The sequence below is a fragment of the Carassius auratus genome, unplaced genomic scaffold, assembly GCF_003368295.1.
Source record: "Carassius auratus strain Wakin unplaced genomic scaffold, ASM336829v1 scaf_tig00043359, whole genome shotgun sequence".
In the NCBI taxonomy this organism is placed as follows: Eukaryota; Metazoa; Chordata; class Actinopteri; order Cypriniformes; family Cyprinidae; genus Carassius; species Carassius auratus.
In genome coordinates, this window is record NW_020526774.1 from 1 (window position 1) to 18,490 (window position 18,490).

At 36.7% G+C, this 18,490-nt stretch overlaps 8 non-coding genes and 3 pseudogenes across 8 annotated transcripts; all 11 read left to right on the forward strand.

Moving 5' to 3' along the window:
• The first annotated feature begins 4,394 nt into the window (after positions 1-4,394).
• On the forward strand, positions 4,395-4,513 carry LOC113086557 (5S ribosomal RNA). Its single transcript, XR_003284917.1, has one exon. It is a non-coding gene; the product is annotated as a 5S ribosomal RNA (ribosomal RNA).
• Positions 4,514-5,198: 685 nt separating this feature from the next.
• LOC113086556 (5S ribosomal RNA) lies at positions 5,199-5,317 on the forward strand. The gene has a single exon (XR_003284916.1). It is a non-coding gene; the product is annotated as a 5S ribosomal RNA (ribosomal RNA).
• Positions 5,318-5,695: 378 nt separating this feature from the next.
• LOC113086569 (uncharacterized) lies at positions 5,696-5,814 on the forward strand (annotated as a pseudogene).
• A 221-nt stretch (positions 5,815-6,035) lies between these two features.
• Positions 6,036-6,153, forward strand: LOC113086562 (5S ribosomal RNA). Its single transcript, XR_003284922.1, has one exon. It is a non-coding gene; the product is annotated as a 5S ribosomal RNA (ribosomal RNA).
• Positions 6,154-6,653: 500 nt separating this feature from the next.
• LOC113086578 (5S ribosomal RNA) lies at positions 6,654-6,772 on the forward strand. Its single transcript, XR_003284928.1, has one exon. It is a non-coding gene; the product is annotated as a 5S ribosomal RNA (ribosomal RNA).
• Positions 6,773-12,720: 5,948 nt separating this feature from the next.
• On the forward strand, positions 12,721-12,838 carry LOC113086565 (5S ribosomal RNA). Its single transcript, XR_003284925.1, has one exon. It is a non-coding gene; the product is annotated as a 5S ribosomal RNA (ribosomal RNA).
• A 356-nt stretch (positions 12,839-13,194) lies between these two features.
• On the forward strand, positions 13,195-13,313 carry LOC113086552 (5S ribosomal RNA). The gene has a single exon (XR_003284913.1). It is a non-coding gene; the product is annotated as a 5S ribosomal RNA (ribosomal RNA).
• A 221-nt stretch (positions 13,314-13,534) lies between these two features.
• On the forward strand, positions 13,535-13,653 carry LOC113086568 (uncharacterized; annotated as a pseudogene).
• Positions 13,654-13,874: 221 nt separating this feature from the next.
• On the forward strand, positions 13,875-13,992 carry LOC113086561 (5S ribosomal RNA). The gene has a single exon (XR_003284921.1). It is a non-coding gene; the product is annotated as a 5S ribosomal RNA (ribosomal RNA).
• Positions 13,993-14,488: 496 nt separating this feature from the next.
• LOC113086573 (uncharacterized) lies at positions 14,489-14,607 on the forward strand (annotated as a pseudogene).
• Positions 14,608-15,415: 808 nt separating this feature from the next.
• Positions 15,416-15,534, forward strand: LOC113086553 (5S ribosomal RNA). Its single transcript, XR_003284914.1, has one exon. It is a non-coding gene; the product is annotated as a 5S ribosomal RNA (ribosomal RNA).
• Positions 15,535-18,490: the final 2,956 nt, after the last annotated feature.

The following is an 18,490-nucleotide window of genomic DNA, read 5'->3' on the forward strand; positions in this document are numbered from 1 at the left end:
AATTCATATGAAGTCTATAATGACAAAAAAGGCAAATGTGTTGGGATTAATATTAAGAAAGATGATCATGAATTTGTGATAATTAATTTGCATGCACCCACCCAGAGGGAGAAAAAAAAACATTTTTTTGAGGGATTAAGGATTTTAATAAAGACATATAAAAACGTTATTTTAGTTGGGGATTTTAATACTGTTTTTAGTAAGATGGACATGGCAGATGGGATGGTTTTTAGAACAGATATGGGAAGGAAAGAGTTAAAAGAAATGATGGAGGAAAGAAATTTGATAGATGTTTGGAGGGAAAACCATGAAAGGAAAAAGAGAATTTTCTAGAAGACAACTGGTTGGGAATTTTATGTGTCAGACAAGAATCGATTTTATTTTAAGTGAAAGGGATATGGAATTTTTTTCTGGGGGACATTTTGTTATAAGGATACCAGTTTGGAGTGATCACAAAATGCTTTATGGAATCATTGACTTTAGTAAAAGAAAAAAAAAGGGCCTGGAGTGTGGATACTAAATTCAGAAATTTTGACAAGTGAAAGTTATAGAATAGGAATTGAGGAATATTAGACAAAGAAAAAGAGGACGGAATGTACTTTGAAGATAAACGATTATGGTGGCAAAATGTAAAATATGAAATTAAGAAAATATTCTATAAACCATAGCAAATTGGTACAGAAAGTTAAAAAAGCAAAGGAGCTGGAAATAAGGAAAAACTCAGAAAAAAAGACAAATAAAAGTGAAGTAAATATAAAACAGATAATACTTTTTGGAGGAAGAGTTACGGAAAATTGAGGAAGAAAAGTGTAAAGGAGCTATTATAAGGAGTAAGGCAAAAAAACACAATTGCAGGAGAAAAAATGTACAAAAATTTTTCTTTAATTTGGAAAAAAGTAGAGGCAAAGCAAAGTTAATAAAATAATTAAAAAATAAAAAAGGAGAAATAGTCAAAGACATAAGTGGAATTTTAAACAGAGGTGAAAGACTATTATGAGGGGCTTTTTGAAACAAAAGGAATTGACGAAAAAGCCCAAACTTCAGTTATTAGAGAGTGGTTACAGCTAAAGTAAGTAGAGAAGATAAAAAGGAATGTGATAAAGAAATTAGTTGAAGAGGAAATTGTACAAGCTATCAATAGTTTAAAAGGAAACAAAAGCCCCGGGGACAGATGGGATAGTAAATGAAGTTTTATTAAGTTTTTAAAGAGAAGATAAGTGGGAATTTTAAAGGAAGTATATAAGGAGATTTTTGATAAAAGAGAATTGGATCAGAGGATGAGTATAGGGTTGATGAAATTAATTATAAAAGGAAAGGAAGTAAAAATAATTTGAGTAATTTTAGACCAATAACAATGTTAAAACACAGATTTAAAAATACTATCTAAAATTCTTGCAAATAGAATGAAAAATATTTTACCCAAAATTATAGTGACTAATCAGGCATATGGTGTAAGAGGGAGAGATATTGCTGATAATTAACGAGTGGTGTAAGAGACATAATAAGCTATTTAATTGAAACACAGAAGGATGGATATGTTGTTAATTTAGATTTTGAAAAGGCTTTTGATAGGGTAGAACTATCTGATTTTTTATTTGCAATTTTAGAACGTTTTGGTTTTGGAAAGAATTTTAAAGGAATGGATAAAAATTTTATATAATAACGTAATGACGAGAGTGACGTGTAATGGTTTCTTAACAGAACCTTTTAGAATAACAAGATCAATAAGGCAAGGATGTCCACTCTCTGCACAGCTATATACTTTGGTAGCAGAACCTTTAGGTTTAATGATTAAAGAAAAATAAAAGCATTCAAGGTATTAAATAGAAGAAGGGTAAAGAAGAGAAAAAGATATTCCAATATGCAGACGACACAACACTGATTTTAAAAGACTTAGAAAGTATGAAGGAAGTCATGAGAAATGTAGAGAGGTATGGTAAAGGTACAGGTGCAAGAGTTAATGGAGAAAAAACTGTGTACATGAAGTTTGGAAAGGTACCAAATTTAGGAGGAGTTTTTAATTTTGAGGAGGTGAAAGGAAACAAAATTTTGGGTGTGACTTTAGGAAAAGATGAGAAAGGGGCAAGAGAAAGAATGTTTGAAAAGTGTTTGGGGGAAATGGAAAGGAGATTAATTTTTGGAGGGGAAGATTTTTAAGTTTGAAATGGAAAATTTTAGTGGTTAATGCTTTAATGTTATCCAAAATGTGGTATATTTTAATGGTGAGCGCAATGCCAAGATGGGTGGAAGTAAGAATAAAAAAGATGTGTTTTAGATTTTATTTGGGAGAAGAAACCCCCAAGAGTTGCTTATAACACTCTGATAGGACAGGCTGATAAAGGAGGAATGGGATTATCTGATTGTAGAATTAAAAAAGAAAAGTATGAGAATTAAAGTTGTGAAAAAGTATATAGATGATAAAGAAAAAGGAGAATGGAAAGATACAATGAAATACTATTTGGACAAATCTGGTAATGTGAAACTAGGGGACAGTGTTTTATGGATGAAAATGAAAGCATGGATGTTTGAAAGAATACCCGATTTTTATAAAGAAGTTTTAAAAGCTTGGGGTTTTTTTCTCTCAAAAGTTGATTTATACCTGGAGGAAGGAAAGAGATTTTAAACCAACCATTGTTTTTTAATAAGCATATTGTGAAAAGTGGGAAAGAAATATTTTTAAAAAAAATGGTGGGAGGTTGGGATTGCAAGACTAAGGGATATTATGTATGCGATAAGAGAGGGTTTTTTTACCAGTGCAAGTAATTATTGATGAGTTGGAAGAAGCCAAAGAAGAGTATGACATAAACAATGTAAAGAAGCAATATAAAGAAATGAAAAGTGCAATACCAAAAGCGTGGTTAAATGAAATACAGAAGGAAGAAAAAGAGGAAGGAAAGACTGAAGTGTATTTTGTTAATCAAAATAAAAGAATAGGGTTTAGTTTAGGGAATGTGAAAATGTTTTATCAGGTTTTAAGGGAAGAGATTTTTAAAAAACCAAATTCAAATGATATGTGGTTAAGAAACTTCAATGGCTTGAAAGAGGAAGAAATATGGAAAAATATGAGGGGAGTACTGGTGAGCACAAATTTGGAGTGTCTTGATTATTTTATAAGGCATAATGTAATATGGTCGGAAATGAGGTTGTGCATTATAAAAAAAGAACAAAGTGCATTAAGTAAGGTTTGTAAAAAACAAGATGAGGGTTTGTTGCATTTGTTTTTACTGTGTGAGGAATTAGGATCTTTTTTTAAGGTTTTAAAAGAAATAGTGAATGACCTAGGGGAAAGAAAAGAAGATCAAGATTGGCAAAAAACATTTATGTTTGGAAAGGAGGAAAAGTGTAAGAATAAAATCATGATCAATTTGTTAATTATTTTGGCAAAAAAATACTATATGGAAAAGAAGAAATATAGTTAAGAACAGGTCTGTTCGTATAGATGTGTGGACATTGTATAAGCATATGGTGGAAGATTATATGTTTACACTGCAAATATTGGAGACTGGAGGGAAAAGCAGAGATGTTTATGAAAATGTTTTCTTCTCAGGTACAGAACATTCTTTTGAAACATGACATAAATGTATCTGTTGGAAAAAAAGTGTAAAATAACAAATGCAACAAATGGGATAATGTAGAAGAAAAATATTTATAAGTATGAATGTATTTTTATTTTTTTTTATTATTTGTTTTTTTGTTTTGTTGTTGTTTTTAATTGGAATGTGAATCTCTGTATTTAGGAGAAACATAATGTATTATTTTGTGAACTTAATAAAAAAATAAATAAATAAAAAAGCTATGCCCAATCTCGTCTGATCTCAGAAGCTAAGCAGGTTTGGGCCCGGTTAGTACTTGGATGGGAGACCGCCTGGGAATACCAGGTGCTTTAAGCTTTTTGGACATTTTTCACTTAGTATATAATAATTTTGCCAAAAAATATAGTCAATGCCCGATCTCTGAATATTAGCAGGTTTGGGCCTGGTTAGTACATGGATGGGAGACTGCCTGGGAATACCAGGTGCTTTAATCATTTTGGAAAATTTCACGAATTATATAATAATCTTTCATTAAAAAAAAAAAAAAAAGAGTCAATGCCCGATCTCTGAATCTTAGCAGGTTTAGGTCTGGTTAGTACTTGGATGGGAGACCGCCAGGGAATACCAGGTGCTGTAAGCTTTTTGGACATTTTTCACTTAGTATACAATAATTTTGCCAAATAATAGAGTCAATGCACGATATCTGAATCTTAGCAGGTTTAGGTCTGGTTAGTACTTTGATGAGAGACTGCCTAGGAATACCAGGTGCTTGAAGCTTTTGGGTTTTCTTTCCTACTTATATAATGTACTGGCGATTAGATTGGCTGGTCTTTAAATAGCCCTCTCTTTGCAGCAGTTTTCGCTTACGGCCATACCAACCTGGCTATGCCCGATCTCGTCTGATCTCGGAAGCTAAGCAGGTTTGGGCCTGGTTAGTACTTGGATGGGAGACCGCCTGGGAATACCAGGTGCTTTAATCTTTTTGGAAAATTTCACGAATTATATAATAATCTTTCATTAAAAAAAAAAAAAAAAAAAAAGAAAAAAAGAAAGAGTCAATACCCGATCTCTGAATCTTAGCAGGTTTAGGTCTGGTTAGTACTTGGATGGGAGACCGCCTGGGAATACCAGGTGCTGTAAGCTTTTTGGACATTTTTCACTTAGTATATAATAATTTTGCCAAATAATAGAGTCAATGCCCGTTCTCTGAATCTTAGCAGGTTTAGGTCTGGTTAGTACTTTGATGAGAGACTGCCTAGGAATACCAGGTGCTTTAAGCTTTTTGAAAAATGTAACGAATTCTATAATAATCTTTCATTATAAAAAAAAAAAAAAAAAAAAAAAAAAAAAAAAAGAGTCAATGCCCGATCTCTGAATCTTAGCAGGTTTAGGTCTGGTTAGTACTTGGATGGGAGACCGCCTGGGAATTCCAGGTGCTGTAAGCTTTTTGGACATTTTTCACTTAGTATATAATAATTTTGCCAAATAATAGAGTCAATGCCGATCTCTGAATCTTAGCAGGTTTAGGTCTGGTTAGTAGTTTGATGAGAGACTGCCTAGGAATACCAGGTGCTTTAAGCTTTTGGGTTTTCTTTCCTACTTATATAATGTACTGGCGATTAGATTGGCTGGTCTTTAAATAGCCATCTCTTTGAAGCAGTCTTCGCTTACGGCCATACCAACCTGGCTATGCCCGAACTCGTCTGATCTCGGAAGCTAAGCAGGTTTGGGCCTGGTTAGTACTTGGATGGGAGACTGCATGGGAATACCAGGTGCTGTAAGCTTTTTGGACATTTTTCACTTAGTATATAATAATTTTGCCAAAAAATATAGTCAATGCCCGATCTCTGAATATTAGCAGGTTTGGGCCTGGTTAGTACATGGATGGGAGACTGCCTGGGAATACAAGGCGCTTTAATTTTTGGAATATTTCACAAATTATATAATAATCTTCCATAAAAAAAAAAAAAAAAAAAAAAAAACGAAAGAGTCAATGCCCGATCTCTGAATCTTAGCAGGTTTAGGTCTGGTTAGTACTTTGATGAGAGACTGCCTAGGAATACCAGGTGCTTTAAGATTTTGGGTTTTCTTTCCTACTCATATAATGTACTGGCGATTAGATTGGCTGCTCTTTAAATAGCCCTCTCTTTGCAGCAGTCTTCGCTTACGGCAATACCAACCTGGCTATGCCCCATCTCGTCTGATCTCGGAAGCTAAGCAGGTTTGGGCTTGGTTGGTACTTGGATGGGAGACCGCCTCGGAATAACAGGTGCTGTAAGCTTTTTGGAAATTTTTCACTTAGTATATAATAATTTTGCCAAAAAATAGAGTCAATACGCGATCTCTTAATCTTAGCAGGTTTAGGTCTGGTTAGTACTTTGATGAGAGACTGCCTAGGAATACCAGGTGCTTTAAGCTTTTGGGTTTTCTTTCCTACTTATATAATGTACTGGCGATTAGATTGGATGGTCTTTAAATAGTCCTCTCTTTGCAGCAGTCTTCGCTTACGGCCATACCAACCTGGCTATGCCCGATTTCGTCTGATCTCGGAAGCTAAGCAGGTTTGGCCTCGTTAGTACTTGGATGGGAGACCGCCTGGGAATACCAGGTGCTGTAAGCTTTTTGGACATTTTTCACTTAGTATATAATAATTTTGCCAAAAAAAAGAGTCAATGCCCGATCTCTGAATCTTAGCAGGTTTAGGTCTGGTTAGTACATGGGTGGGAGACTGCCTGGGAATACCGAAAATTTCACGAATTATATAATAATCTTTCATTAAAAAAAAAGAAAAGAGTCAATGCCCGATCTCTGAATCTTAGCAGGTTTGGGCCTGGTTAGTACATGGATGGGAGACTGCCTGGGAATACCAGGCGCTTTAATCTTTTGGAAAATTTCACGAATTATATAATAATCTTCCATAAAAAAAAACAAAAAAAAAACCGAAAGAGTCAATGCCCGATCTCTGAATCTTAGCAGGTTTAGGTCTGGTTAGTACTTTGATGAGAGACTGCCTAGGAATACCAGGTGCTTTAAGATTTTGGGTTTTCTTTCCTACTTATATAATGTACTGGCGATTAGATTGGCTGCTCTTTAAATAGCCCTCTCTCTGCAGCAGTCTTCGCTTACGGCAATACCAACCTGGCTATGCCCGATCTCATCTGATCTCGGAAGCTAAGCAGGTTTGGGCCTGGTTAGTACTTGGATGGGAGACCGCCTGGGAATACCAGGTGCTGAAAGCTTTTTGGACATTTTTCACTTAGTATATAATAATTTTGCCAAAAAATAGAGTCAGTGCCCGATCTCTGAATCTTAGCAGGTTTAGGTCTGGTTAGTACATGGGTGGGAGACTGCCTGGGAATACCGAAAATTTCTCGATTTATATAATAATCTTTCATTAAAAAAAAAAAAAAGAGTCAATGCCCGATCTCTGAATCTTAGCAGGTTTGGGCCTGGTTAGTACATGGATGGGAGACTGCCTGGGAATACCAGGTGCTTTAATCTTTTGGAAAATTTCACAAATTATATAATAATCTTTCATTAAAAACAAAAAAAAACAAAACAAAGAGTCAATGCCCGATCTCTGAATCTTAGCAGGTTTAGGTCTGGTTAGTACTTTGATGAGAGACTGCCTAGGAATACCAGGTGCTTTAAGCTTTTGGGTTTTCTTTCCTACTTATATAATGTACTGGTGATTAGATTGGCTAGTCTTTAAATAGTCTTTGCAGCAGTGTTCGCTTACGGCCATACCAACCTGAGGGCGCTAGAGAGCTACAGGAAGTGTTGGTTGCAGTTTGGAGAGGAAGGCTCTCCTCCATTTTGATTTTTCTGTTAGTGTTTGTTTTGTGAGTTGTTTTTGGACTTTTAGTTTATTTTTTGTGTGGTTTTCAGTTTTCAACCACCTAACAGCAGCATCTTGTTGGCTGGAGGGTGGTTAATTGTTGTTTTTGGTGTTTTTGTACAATGGATGGATTATTGGCAAACGATACTGGAATGGCTGGAGAGAGACGCATGGCAAATGACACCGGACTGGCTGGAGAGAGACGCATGGCAAACGACACCGGACTGGCTGGAGAGACACGCATGGTAAACGACACTGGACTGACTGGAGAGAGACGCATGGCAAACGACACTGGACTGGCTGGAGAGAGACGCATGGCAAACAACACTGGACTGGCTGGAAAGAGACGCATGGTAAACAACTCTGGACTGGCTGGAGAGAGACGCATGGCAAACGACACTGGACTGGAGTATCGACAACGAGCAGGACACGGTAAAAATCAAGATGCAAGATATACATGTGGTGAAAGGAAATACTTAAAGGAGGCAACTGTGATTGTGAATGTGGAGAATGTAAGTGAGGTGAGAGCTGTGGATATTATTAAAGCGGTGACGAACAAATGTGGATATGGTAAAATCTTAGCACTGAGGCCAAGACAAGGAAAGGAATATGAACTGACAATGGAAAAAGAAGAAACTTGTGATGAACTGACTGAGGGATTGTTAATTAAAGGAGTGAACTGTGAGCATAGCACCAGCATAGAGGATGGGACAAGATATGTAAAGGCGCGGTTTCCGAAGGAGGTGGCCTCCCTACCGTACGGCACAAAAATAGAAACGGCAGAGGGTCCACAATACTTTAGGGTGATGCACAGCCATCAGGTGAAGACTTGTCGGCTGTGCATGAGCCCAGATCATGTTGTGAAGGACTGCCCGGAGTTTAAGTGCCATAAATACGAGGAAAGAGGCCACTTCGCGAGAAACTGCAATGCTGTGACGTGCCCGGAGTGCAATTTGGTTTTAAATAAGTGTGAGTGTTGGATGCAGGGTGAGGAGGAGGAGCAGCAGCAGGTGGGCGGGCAGGTGCATGAAAGAGACAACGAGCAGTGAGACGTTGGAGAAAGAGTACGTGGTGAAGGACTGGAATTAAATAAGGATATAGAAGAACAGAAAGAGTATACCGAACCGATCATACAAACACAACAGGATAGGGGAATTTGGACACAGATAGATTTGACGGACAGCTTGCAAAATGCTTTGGATAATGTGGAACTGGTTGATGAAAGGAATAAAGTACTGCGTGATGCACAACAGGAGGGAATTGTATGTTCACCGATGGATGTGACGGACAGTGTGCAAAAGGAGATGGAGACGGTAGAAATTAATGATGCTACAAAAGAGTGTGAACAAGGAAAAGAAAATGAGGAGACGCAGGGGAAATCATCGAAAAGAAGGAGATCTGTAAAGGTAATGCCCAATCTTGATACTGCAAGAAAAAGAATGCTTAAAGAAGATGGGATTGAGTGTGCAAATAAGTATGAGCTGCTAAAGGGTTTGGAGGAGATGGACTGAGTTTATGGGTTTTATGCATGTTTTTATATGTTTTATGCTTTTAAGAATTGTTACTTTTAATGCTAGAGGGCTTTCGAACGTAGGAAAATTTGAAAAAGTGAAAGAAATGTGTAAAGGAGAGGATGTGATTTTATTACAAGAAACTAACTGGAGGGAAGAGTACATTACTGAAATAAGGAAAAGGTGGAGTGGAGAGTTTTTTTTTTTATAACAGTGGTGAGGGGAGGCTGGGAAGAGGAGTTGCGATTTTAATAAAAGAAAACTGTGGGGTATCATGTAAAACAATATATAATGACATAGATGGGAAATGTATTGCGGTTGAAATGGAGTATGAGGAGAAAAAAATTATTTTAGTTAATATTCATGCACCGACTGTAGAGAGTGAAAAGAAGGAATATTTTAATGTATTAAGAGATTTTTTAAAAAAGCATAAAGAAGTTATTATGATGGGTGATTTTAATAGTGTTTTCAGTAAATTAGAAATTGGTGAGGGAATGGTTTTTAAAAATGATAAAGGAAGAAAAGAACTGAAATTATTAATGGAAGAAAATAATATGATTGATGTATGGAGAGAAAGAAATGAAAAAAAGAAAGAATATTCAAGGAGGCAATTAGTAGGGAATTTTATGTGTAAGACAAGGATTGATTTTATTTTATGTACAAGGAACATTGAAGGTTTTATCGGTAACATTAAATATGTAGAATCAAGCTTAAGTGACCATAAACCACTTTTTATACAAGTAGACTGGAGTTCAGTGAAAAGAGGGCCGGGTGTATGGGTTTTAAATGCAGAGGTTTTGAAGAATGAGGACTATGTGTTAAGTATTAAAGAAATTATTGAAAAAGAAAAGGTGAATGGAATGTACAGCGAAGATAAAAGGATATGGTTGGAAAATGTTAAATATTTAGTAAAAAAATTCACGATAAAGTATTGCAAATTAATACAGATGTGTAAGAGGAAGAAGGAGAGAGAAATAAGAGAAAAATTGGAAAATGAATTAAATGAGAATGGTAAAAAGATATACAAAAAATAAAAGAATTGGAGGGATTATTGAAAGACATGGAAGAGGAAAAATATGAAGGTGCAAGACTAAGGAGTAAAGCTAAATATACTGTGGAGGGTGAAAAATGTACAAAGTTTTTCTTTGATCTAGAAAAAATAAGAGGGAAAGCTGGAATGATTAAAGAAACAAGAGGGAAAAATGGTGTAGTGGTGGAAACAAATGAGGAAATATTAAAAGAAGTAAAAGCATATTATGAAAACCTGTTTAGTACTGAGGGGATGAGGGAAGAAGAGAAAGTGGAGTTACTAAATCAAATAAAAACAACAGTAGGAGAAGTAGACAAAAAAGAGTGTGATGAAGAGATAAGGGAAGAAGAGATAAAAAGAGCAATAAGTGAATTGAACAAAAATAAAAGTCCAGGTATAGATGGTTTGGGGAGTGAATTTTATATTGTTTTTAAAGATTTTTTAACAAGTATTTTAAAAGAAGTATATGAAGACATTTTAAAAAAAGAGGAAATGAATCAGAGAATGGGGATGGGACTAATAAAGTTGATATATAAAAGAAAAGGAGATAAAGTAGACCTAAAAAATTATAGACCAATTACAATGCTGAATACAGATCTGAAAATTTTAACAAAAGTTTTAGCCAATAGATTGAAAGAGGTAATGCCAACCATAATAAAAAAACAAGTGTATGGAGTAAAAGGGAAAGATATAGCGGATACAACTTTAAGTATAATAGTTAGAATAAGATAAATGAAAGAAAAAAGGATATGTTATTAGTTTGGATTATATTTTTTATATTTTTTAAACAAATGTGGGGATTTTAACATGGGGGATGGGATTTTATGGATGAAAACTAAGAATTGGATGACAGAGTGCTTACCAGAGTTTTATAGGGAAATGTTTAGTGCCTGGGGAAAATTTTTAGACAAAGTAGAGTATGATCCACATGGGAGAGAAAACATTTTAAATCAACCTCTGTTTTTAAACAAAAACATTTTAAAGCAAGACAAAGAATTGTTTTTAAAGAAATGGATGGATGTGGGGATAACAAGAGTGAGAGATGTTTTATATGAATTTAAAGAAGGATTTTTACCGACACAATATATTGTGGATGCAATGGAAGAGGCAAAAGAAGATTACAGTGAACAAGAAATAAAAAATAAATATGAAATCATTAAAAATGCAATACCTAAAGAGTGGATTAAAAGAATAGAAAGTGTGGAAGGAGAACCAAAAGAGAAATGTATTAATGTGAAATTAGGGGAAAAACTGTATGATTTTAAGGAATGTACTGTGAAAATGATTTATTGTGCTTTTAGAGATGAGAGCCGATTGTAAATGGATACTGGGTGCAGAAATTCAAAGATTTAAAAAAAAGAGTGTATATGGAGAAACATGACGGGGAAATGTGTGGAAACAAAATTGGAATGTTTGGAGTATTTTATAAGGCATAAAGTGGTTTTTACTGATGTTATTTTAAATAAAATAGGAATGGAAGAAAATGCTCTGTGTAAAGTGTGCCAGGAACAGGAAGAGGGGATTTTACATATGTTTTTACATTGTAGAGAGCTAGAGGATTTTTTAAGGAAATGTAAATGTTTAATTAAAGATGTGGCGGAGGAGTGGGATGAAAATATAATGGAATGGAACAGAGTTATGTTTGGTTGGGAAAAAAGTGTAAAAACAAAAGTTTCATTAATCTGTGTGTAATGCTAATGAAAAGTGCAATATGGGACAGATGAACTGTGGCTAAAAAGGAAAAAATTGTGTTGGATGTTTGGAGTGTGTTTAAAAGAAAAACAGAATTATATATTGAAAAACTGTATGTGTACTTTAAAGGTGTAAAGAATTTAGACTCTTTTTATGATGTTTTTACCCCAAAAGTTTGTTGTGTTATAAATTATTTAATGTGGAAGTTGCCAGAAAGTGGAAGAGTTTTTTAAATTATCGATGTAAAGGAAAGATGTAGAGATGTGTAAAGACGATGTTCTGTATTTTCTATTGACTGTGTTTAATCTATTGTATTTTATTGATTGAAATTTCTTAATTAAAAAAAAAAAAAAAAAAAAAAAGGCTATGCCCGATCTCATCTGATCTCGAAAGCTAAGCAGGTTTGGGCCTGGTTAGTACTTGGATGGGAGACCGCCTGGGAATACCAGGTGCTGTAAGCTTTTTGGACATTTTTCACTAAGTATATAATAATTTTGCCAAGAAATATAGTCAATGCCCGATCTCTGAATATTAGCAGGTTTGGGCCTGGTTAGTACATGGATGGGAGACTGCCTTGGAATACCAGGTGTTTTAATCTTTTTGGAAAATATCACGAATTATATAATAATCTTTCATTAAAAAAAAAAAAAAAAAAAAAAACAGTCAATGCCCGATCTCTTAATCTTAGCAGGTTTAGGTCTGGTTAGTACTTGGATGGGAGACCGCCTGGGAATACCAGGTGCTTTAATCTTTTGGAAAATTTCACGAATTATATAATAATCTTTCATTAAAAAAAAAAAAAAAGAGTCAATGCCCGATCTCTGAATCTTAGCAGGTTTAGGTCTGGTTAGTACTTGGATGGGAGACCGCCTGGGAATACCAGGTGCTGTAAGCTTTTTGGACATTTTTCACTTGGTATATAATAATTTTGCCAAATAATAGAGTCAATGCCCGATATCTGAATCTTAGCAGGTTTAGGTCTGGTTAGTACTTTGATGAGAGACTGCCTAGGAATACCAGGTGCTTTAAGCTTTTGGTTTTTCTTTCCTACTTATATAATGTACTGGTGATTAGATTGGTCGGTCTTTAAATAGTCCTCTCTTTGCAGCAGTCTTGGCTTACGGTCATACCAACCTGGCTATGCCCGATTTCGTCTGATCTCGGAAGCTAAGCAGGTTTGGCCTCGTTAGTACTTGGATGGGAGACCGCCTGGGAATACCAGGTGCTGTAAGCTTTTTGGACATTATTCACTTAGTATATAATAATTTTGCCAAAAAACTAGAGTCAATGCCCGATCTCTGAATCTTAGCAGGTTTAGGTCTGGTTAGTACATGGGTGGGAGACTGCCTGGGAATACCGAAAATTTCACGAATTATATAATAATCTTTCATTAAAAAAAAAAAAAAAAACCGAAAGAGTCAATCCCCGATCTCTGAATCTTAGCAGGTTTAGGTCTGGTTAGTACTTTGATGAGAGACTGCCTAGGAATACCAGGTGCTTTAAGATTTTGGGTTTTCTTTCCTACTTATATAATGTACTGGCGATTAGATTGGCTGCTCTTTAAATAGCCCTCTCTTTGCAGCAGTCTTCGCTTACGGCAATACCAACCTGGCTATGCCCGATCTCATCTGATCTCGGAAGCTAAGCAGGTTTGGGCCTGGTTAGTACTTGGATGGGAGACCGCCTGGGAATACCAGGTGCTGAAAGCTTTTTGGACATTTTTCACTTAGTATATAATAATTTTGCCAAAAAATAGAGTCAATGCCCGATCTCTGAATCTTAGCAGGTTTAGGTCTGGTTAGTACTTTGATGAGAGACTGCCTAGGAATACCAGGTGCTTTAAGCTTTTGGTTTTTCTTTCCTACTTATATAATGTACTGGTGATTAGATTGGTCGTTCTTTAAATAGCCCTTTCTTTGCAGCAGTCTTGGCTTGCGGTCATACCAACCTGGCTATGCCCCATCTCGTCTGATCTCGGAAGCTAAGCAGGTTTGGGCCTGGTTGGTACTTGGATGGGAGACCGCCTCGGAATAACAGGTGCTGTAAGCTTTTTGAAAATTTTTCACTTAGTATATAATAATTTTGCCAAAAAATAGAGTCAATGCCCGATCTCTTAATCTTAGCAGGTTTAGGTCTGGTTAGTACTTTGATGAGAGACTGCCTAGGAATACCAGGTGCTTTAAGCTTTTGGGTTTTATTTCCTACTTATATAATGTACTGGCGATTAGACTGGATGGTCTTTAAATAGTCCTCTCTTTGCAGCAGTCTTCGCTTACGGCCATACCAACCTGGCAATGCCCGATTTCGTCTGATCTCGGAAGCTAAGCAGGTTTGGCCTCGTTAGTACTTGGATGGGAGACCGCCTGGGAATACCAGGTGCTGTAAGCTTTTTGGACATTATTCACTTAGTATATAATAATTTTGCCAAAAAACTAGAGTGAATGCCCGATCTCTGAATCTTAGCAGGTTTAGGTCTGGTTAGTACATGGGTGGGAGACTGCCTGGGAATACCGAAAATTTCACGAATTATATAATAATCTTTCATTAAAAAAAAAGAAAAAAAGAGTCAATGCCCGATCTCTGAATCTTAGCAGGTTTAGGTCTGGTTAGTACTTTGATGAGAGACTGCCTAGGAATACCAGGTGCTTTAAGATTTTGTAAAATTTCACAAATTATATAATAATCTTTCATAAAAAAAAAAAAAAAAAAGAGTCAATGGCCGATCTCTGAATCTTAGCAGGTTTATTTCTGGTTAGTACTTTGATGAGAGACTGCCTAGGAATACCAGGTGCTTTAAGCTTTTGGGTTTTCTTTCCTACTTATATAATGTACTGGTGATTAGATTGGTCGGTCTTTAAATAGCCCTCTCTTTGCAGCAGTCTTGGCTTACGGTCATACCAACCTGGCTATGCCCCATCTCGTCTGATCTCAGAAGCTAAGCAGGTTTGGGCCTTGTTGGTACTTGGATGGGAGACTGCCTCGGAATAACAGGTGCTGTAAGCTTTTTTGACATTTTTCACTTAGTATATAATAATTTTGCCAAAAAATAGAGTCAATGCCCGATCTCTGAATCTTAGCAGGTTTAGGTCTGGTTAGTACTTGGATTGGAGACCGCCTGGGAATACCAGGTGCTGTAAGCTTTTTGGACATTTTTCACTTAGTATATAATAATTTTGCCAAAAAATATAGTCAATGCCCGACCTCTGAATATTAGCAGGTTCGGGCATGGTTTACTTCATGGATGGGAGACTGCCTGGGAATACCAGGTGCTTTAATATTTTGATAAATTTCACGAATTATATAATAATCTTTCATTAAAAACAAAAAAAAAAACAACAAAAAAAAGAGTCAATGCCCGATCTCTGAATCTTAGCAGGTTTAGGTCTGGTTAGTACTTGGATTGGAGAACGCCTGGTAGTACCAGGTGCTGTAAGCTTTTTGGACATTTTTCACTTAGTATATAATAATTTTGCCAAATAATAGAGTCAATGCCCGATCTCTGAATATTAGCAGGTTTGGGCCTGGTTAGTACATGGATGGGAGACTGCCTGGGAATACCAGGCGCTTTAATCTTTTGGAAAATTTCACGAATTATATAATAATTTTCCATAAAAAAAAAAAAAAAAAAACCCGAAAGAGTCAATGCCCGATCTCTGAATCTTAGCAGGTTTAGGTCTGGTTAGTACTTTGATGAGAGACTGCCTAGGAATACCAGGTGCTTTAAGATTTTGGGTTTTCTTTCCTACTTATATAATGTACTGGCGATTAGATTGGCTGCTCTTTAAATAGCCCTCTCTTTGCAGCAGTCTTCGCTTACGGCAATACCAACCTGGCTATGCCCGATCTCATCTGATCTCGGAAGCTAAGCAGGTTTGGGCCTGGTTAGTACTTGGATGGGAGACCGCCTGGGAATACCAGGTGCTGAAAGCTTTTTGGACATTTTTCACTTAGTATATAATAATTTTGCCAAAAAATAGAGTCAGTGCCCGATCTCTGAATCTTAGCAGGTTTAGGTCTGGTTAGTACATGGGTGGGAGACTGCCTGGGAATACCGAAAATTTCTCGAATTATATAATAATCTTTCATTAAAAAAAAAAGAGTCAATGCCCGATCTCTGAATCTTAGCAGGTTTAGGTCTGGTTAGTACTTGGATGGGAGACCGCCTGGGAATACCAGGTGCTGTAAGCTTTTTGGACATTTTTCACTTAGTATATAATAATTTTGCCAAAAAATAGAGTCAATGCCCGATCTCTGAATATTAGCAGGTTTGGGCCTGGTTAGTACATGGATGGGAGACTGCCTGGGAATACCAGGTGCTTTAATCTTTTGGAAAATTTCACGAATTATATAATAATCTTTCATTAAAAAAAAAGAGTCAATGCCCGATCTCTGAATATTAGCAGGTTTGGGCCTGGTTAGTACTTGGATGGGAGACCGCCTGGGAATACCAGGTGCTGTAAGCTTTTTGGACATTTTTCACTTAGTATATAATAATTTTGCCAAAGAATAGAGTCAATGCCCGATCTCTGAATCTTAGCAGGTTTAGGTCTGGTTAGTACTTTGATGAGAGACTGCCTAGGAATACCAGGTGCTTTAAGCTTTTGGGTTTTCTTTCCTACTTATATAATGTACTGGCGATTAGATTGGCTGCTCTTTAAATAGCCCTCTCTTTGCAGCAGTCTTCGCTTACGGCCATACCAACCAGAGGGCGCTAGAGAGCTACAGGAAGTGTCGGCTGCAGTTGGGAGAGGAAGGCTCTCCTCCATTTTGATTTTTCTGTTAGTGTTTGTTTTGTGAGTTGTTTTTGGACTTTTAGTTTATTTTTTGTGTGGTTTTTCAGTTTTAAACCACCTAACAGCAGCATCTTGCTGGCTGGAGGGTGGTTAATTGTTTTTTTTTTGGTGTTTTTGTACAATGGATGGATTATTGGCAAACAACACTGGCCTGGCTGGAGAGAGACGCATGGCAAACGACACTGGACTGGCTGGAGAGAGACGCATGGCAAACGACACTGGACTGGCAGGAGAGAGACGCATGGCAAACGACACTGGACTGGCTGGAGAGAGACGCATGGCAAACAACACTGGACTGGCTGGAGAGAGACGCATGGCAAACGACACTGGACTGGCTGGAGAGAGACGCATGGCAACTTGTGATAAGCTGACTGAGGGATTGCTAATAAATGGAGTGAGCTGTGAGAAAAAAACTTCAAAACAGAGATTATGTTGTCTCTTTCATGCATCTGCCCGTCTACCTTGCTGATGAAGAGATTTTAAATAAACTGGAGGTTTGGGGGGTTTCCCCAATTTCAAAAATAAAGCGGCGTGTTTATCCGGGCACCAGCATTGAGGATGGGACAAGATATGTAAAGGCGCGGTTTCCGAAGGAGGTGGCCTCCCTCCCTTACAGCACAAAAATAGAGATGGCAGAGGGTCCACAATATTTTCGGGTGATGCACAGCCATCAGGTGAAGACTTGTCGGCTGTGCATGAGCCCAGACCATGTGGTGAAGGACTGCCCGGAGTTCAAATGCCATAAATGCGAGGAGAGAGGCCACTTCGCAAGAAATTGCAACGCTGTGATGTGCCGGATTGCAATTTGGTTTTAAATAAGTGTGAGTGTTGGATGCAGGGTGAGGAGGAGGAGCAGCAGGTGGGCGCGCAGGTGCATGAAAGAGACAACGAGCAGCGAGACGATGGAGAAAGAGTTCGAGGTGAAGGCCTGGAATTAATTAAGGATATGGAACAACAGAAAGAGTGTAACGAACCCATCATACAAACACAACAGGAGGGGGGAATTTGGACACAGATGGATTTGACTGACAGCTTGAAAAATGCTTTGGATACTATGGAACTGGATGATGAAAGGAATAAAGTATTAAATGTTGCACAACAGGAGGGAATTTTATGTACACCGATGGATGTGACGGACAGTGTGCAAAAGGAGATGGACGCAGTAGAAATTAATGATGCTACAAAAGAGTGTGAACAAGGACAAGAAAATGAGGAAACGCAGGGGAAATCATCAAAAAGAAGAAGATCTGTGAAGGTAATACCCAATTTAGATACTGCAAGAAAAAGAGTGCTTAAAGAAGATGGTTTTGAATGTACAAATAAGTATGAGTTGCTAAAGGGTTTGGAGGAGATGGACTGAGTTTATGGGTTTTATGCATGTTTTTATATGTTTTATGCTGTTAAGAATAGTGACTTTTAATGCTAGAGGGCTGTCAGACATGGGAAAATTTGAAAAATTGAAAGAAATGTGTAAAGGAGAAGATATGATTTTATTACAAGAAACTAACTGGAGGGAAGAGTACAATGGTGTTGGGAGGCTGGGAAGAGGAGTTGCAGTTTTAATAAAAGAAAACAGTGGTGTATCCTGTAAAACAATATATAATGACATGGATGGGAAATGTATGGCGGTTGAAATGGAGTATGAGGAGAAAAAAAGTTATTGTAGTTAATATTCATGCACCAACAGTAGAGAATGAAAAAAAGGAATATTTTAATATATTAAGAGAATTTTTAAAGAAACATAAAGAAGTTATTATGATGGGTGATTTTAATACTGTTTTCAGTAAATTAGAAATGGGAGAGGGAATGGTTTTTAAAAATGATAAAGGAAGAAAAGAACTGAAATTATTAATGGAAGAAAATAATATAATTGATGTATGGAGAGAAAGAAACGAAAAAAAGAAAGAATATTCAAGGAGGCAATTAGTGGGTAATTTTATGTGTAAGACAAGGATTTATTTTATTTTATGTACAAGGAACATTGAAGGATTTATCGGTAATATCAAATATGAAGAATCAAGCTTAAGTGACCATAAACCAATTTTTATGCAAGTAGACTGGAGTTCAGTGAAAAAAGGGCCGGGGGTATGGGT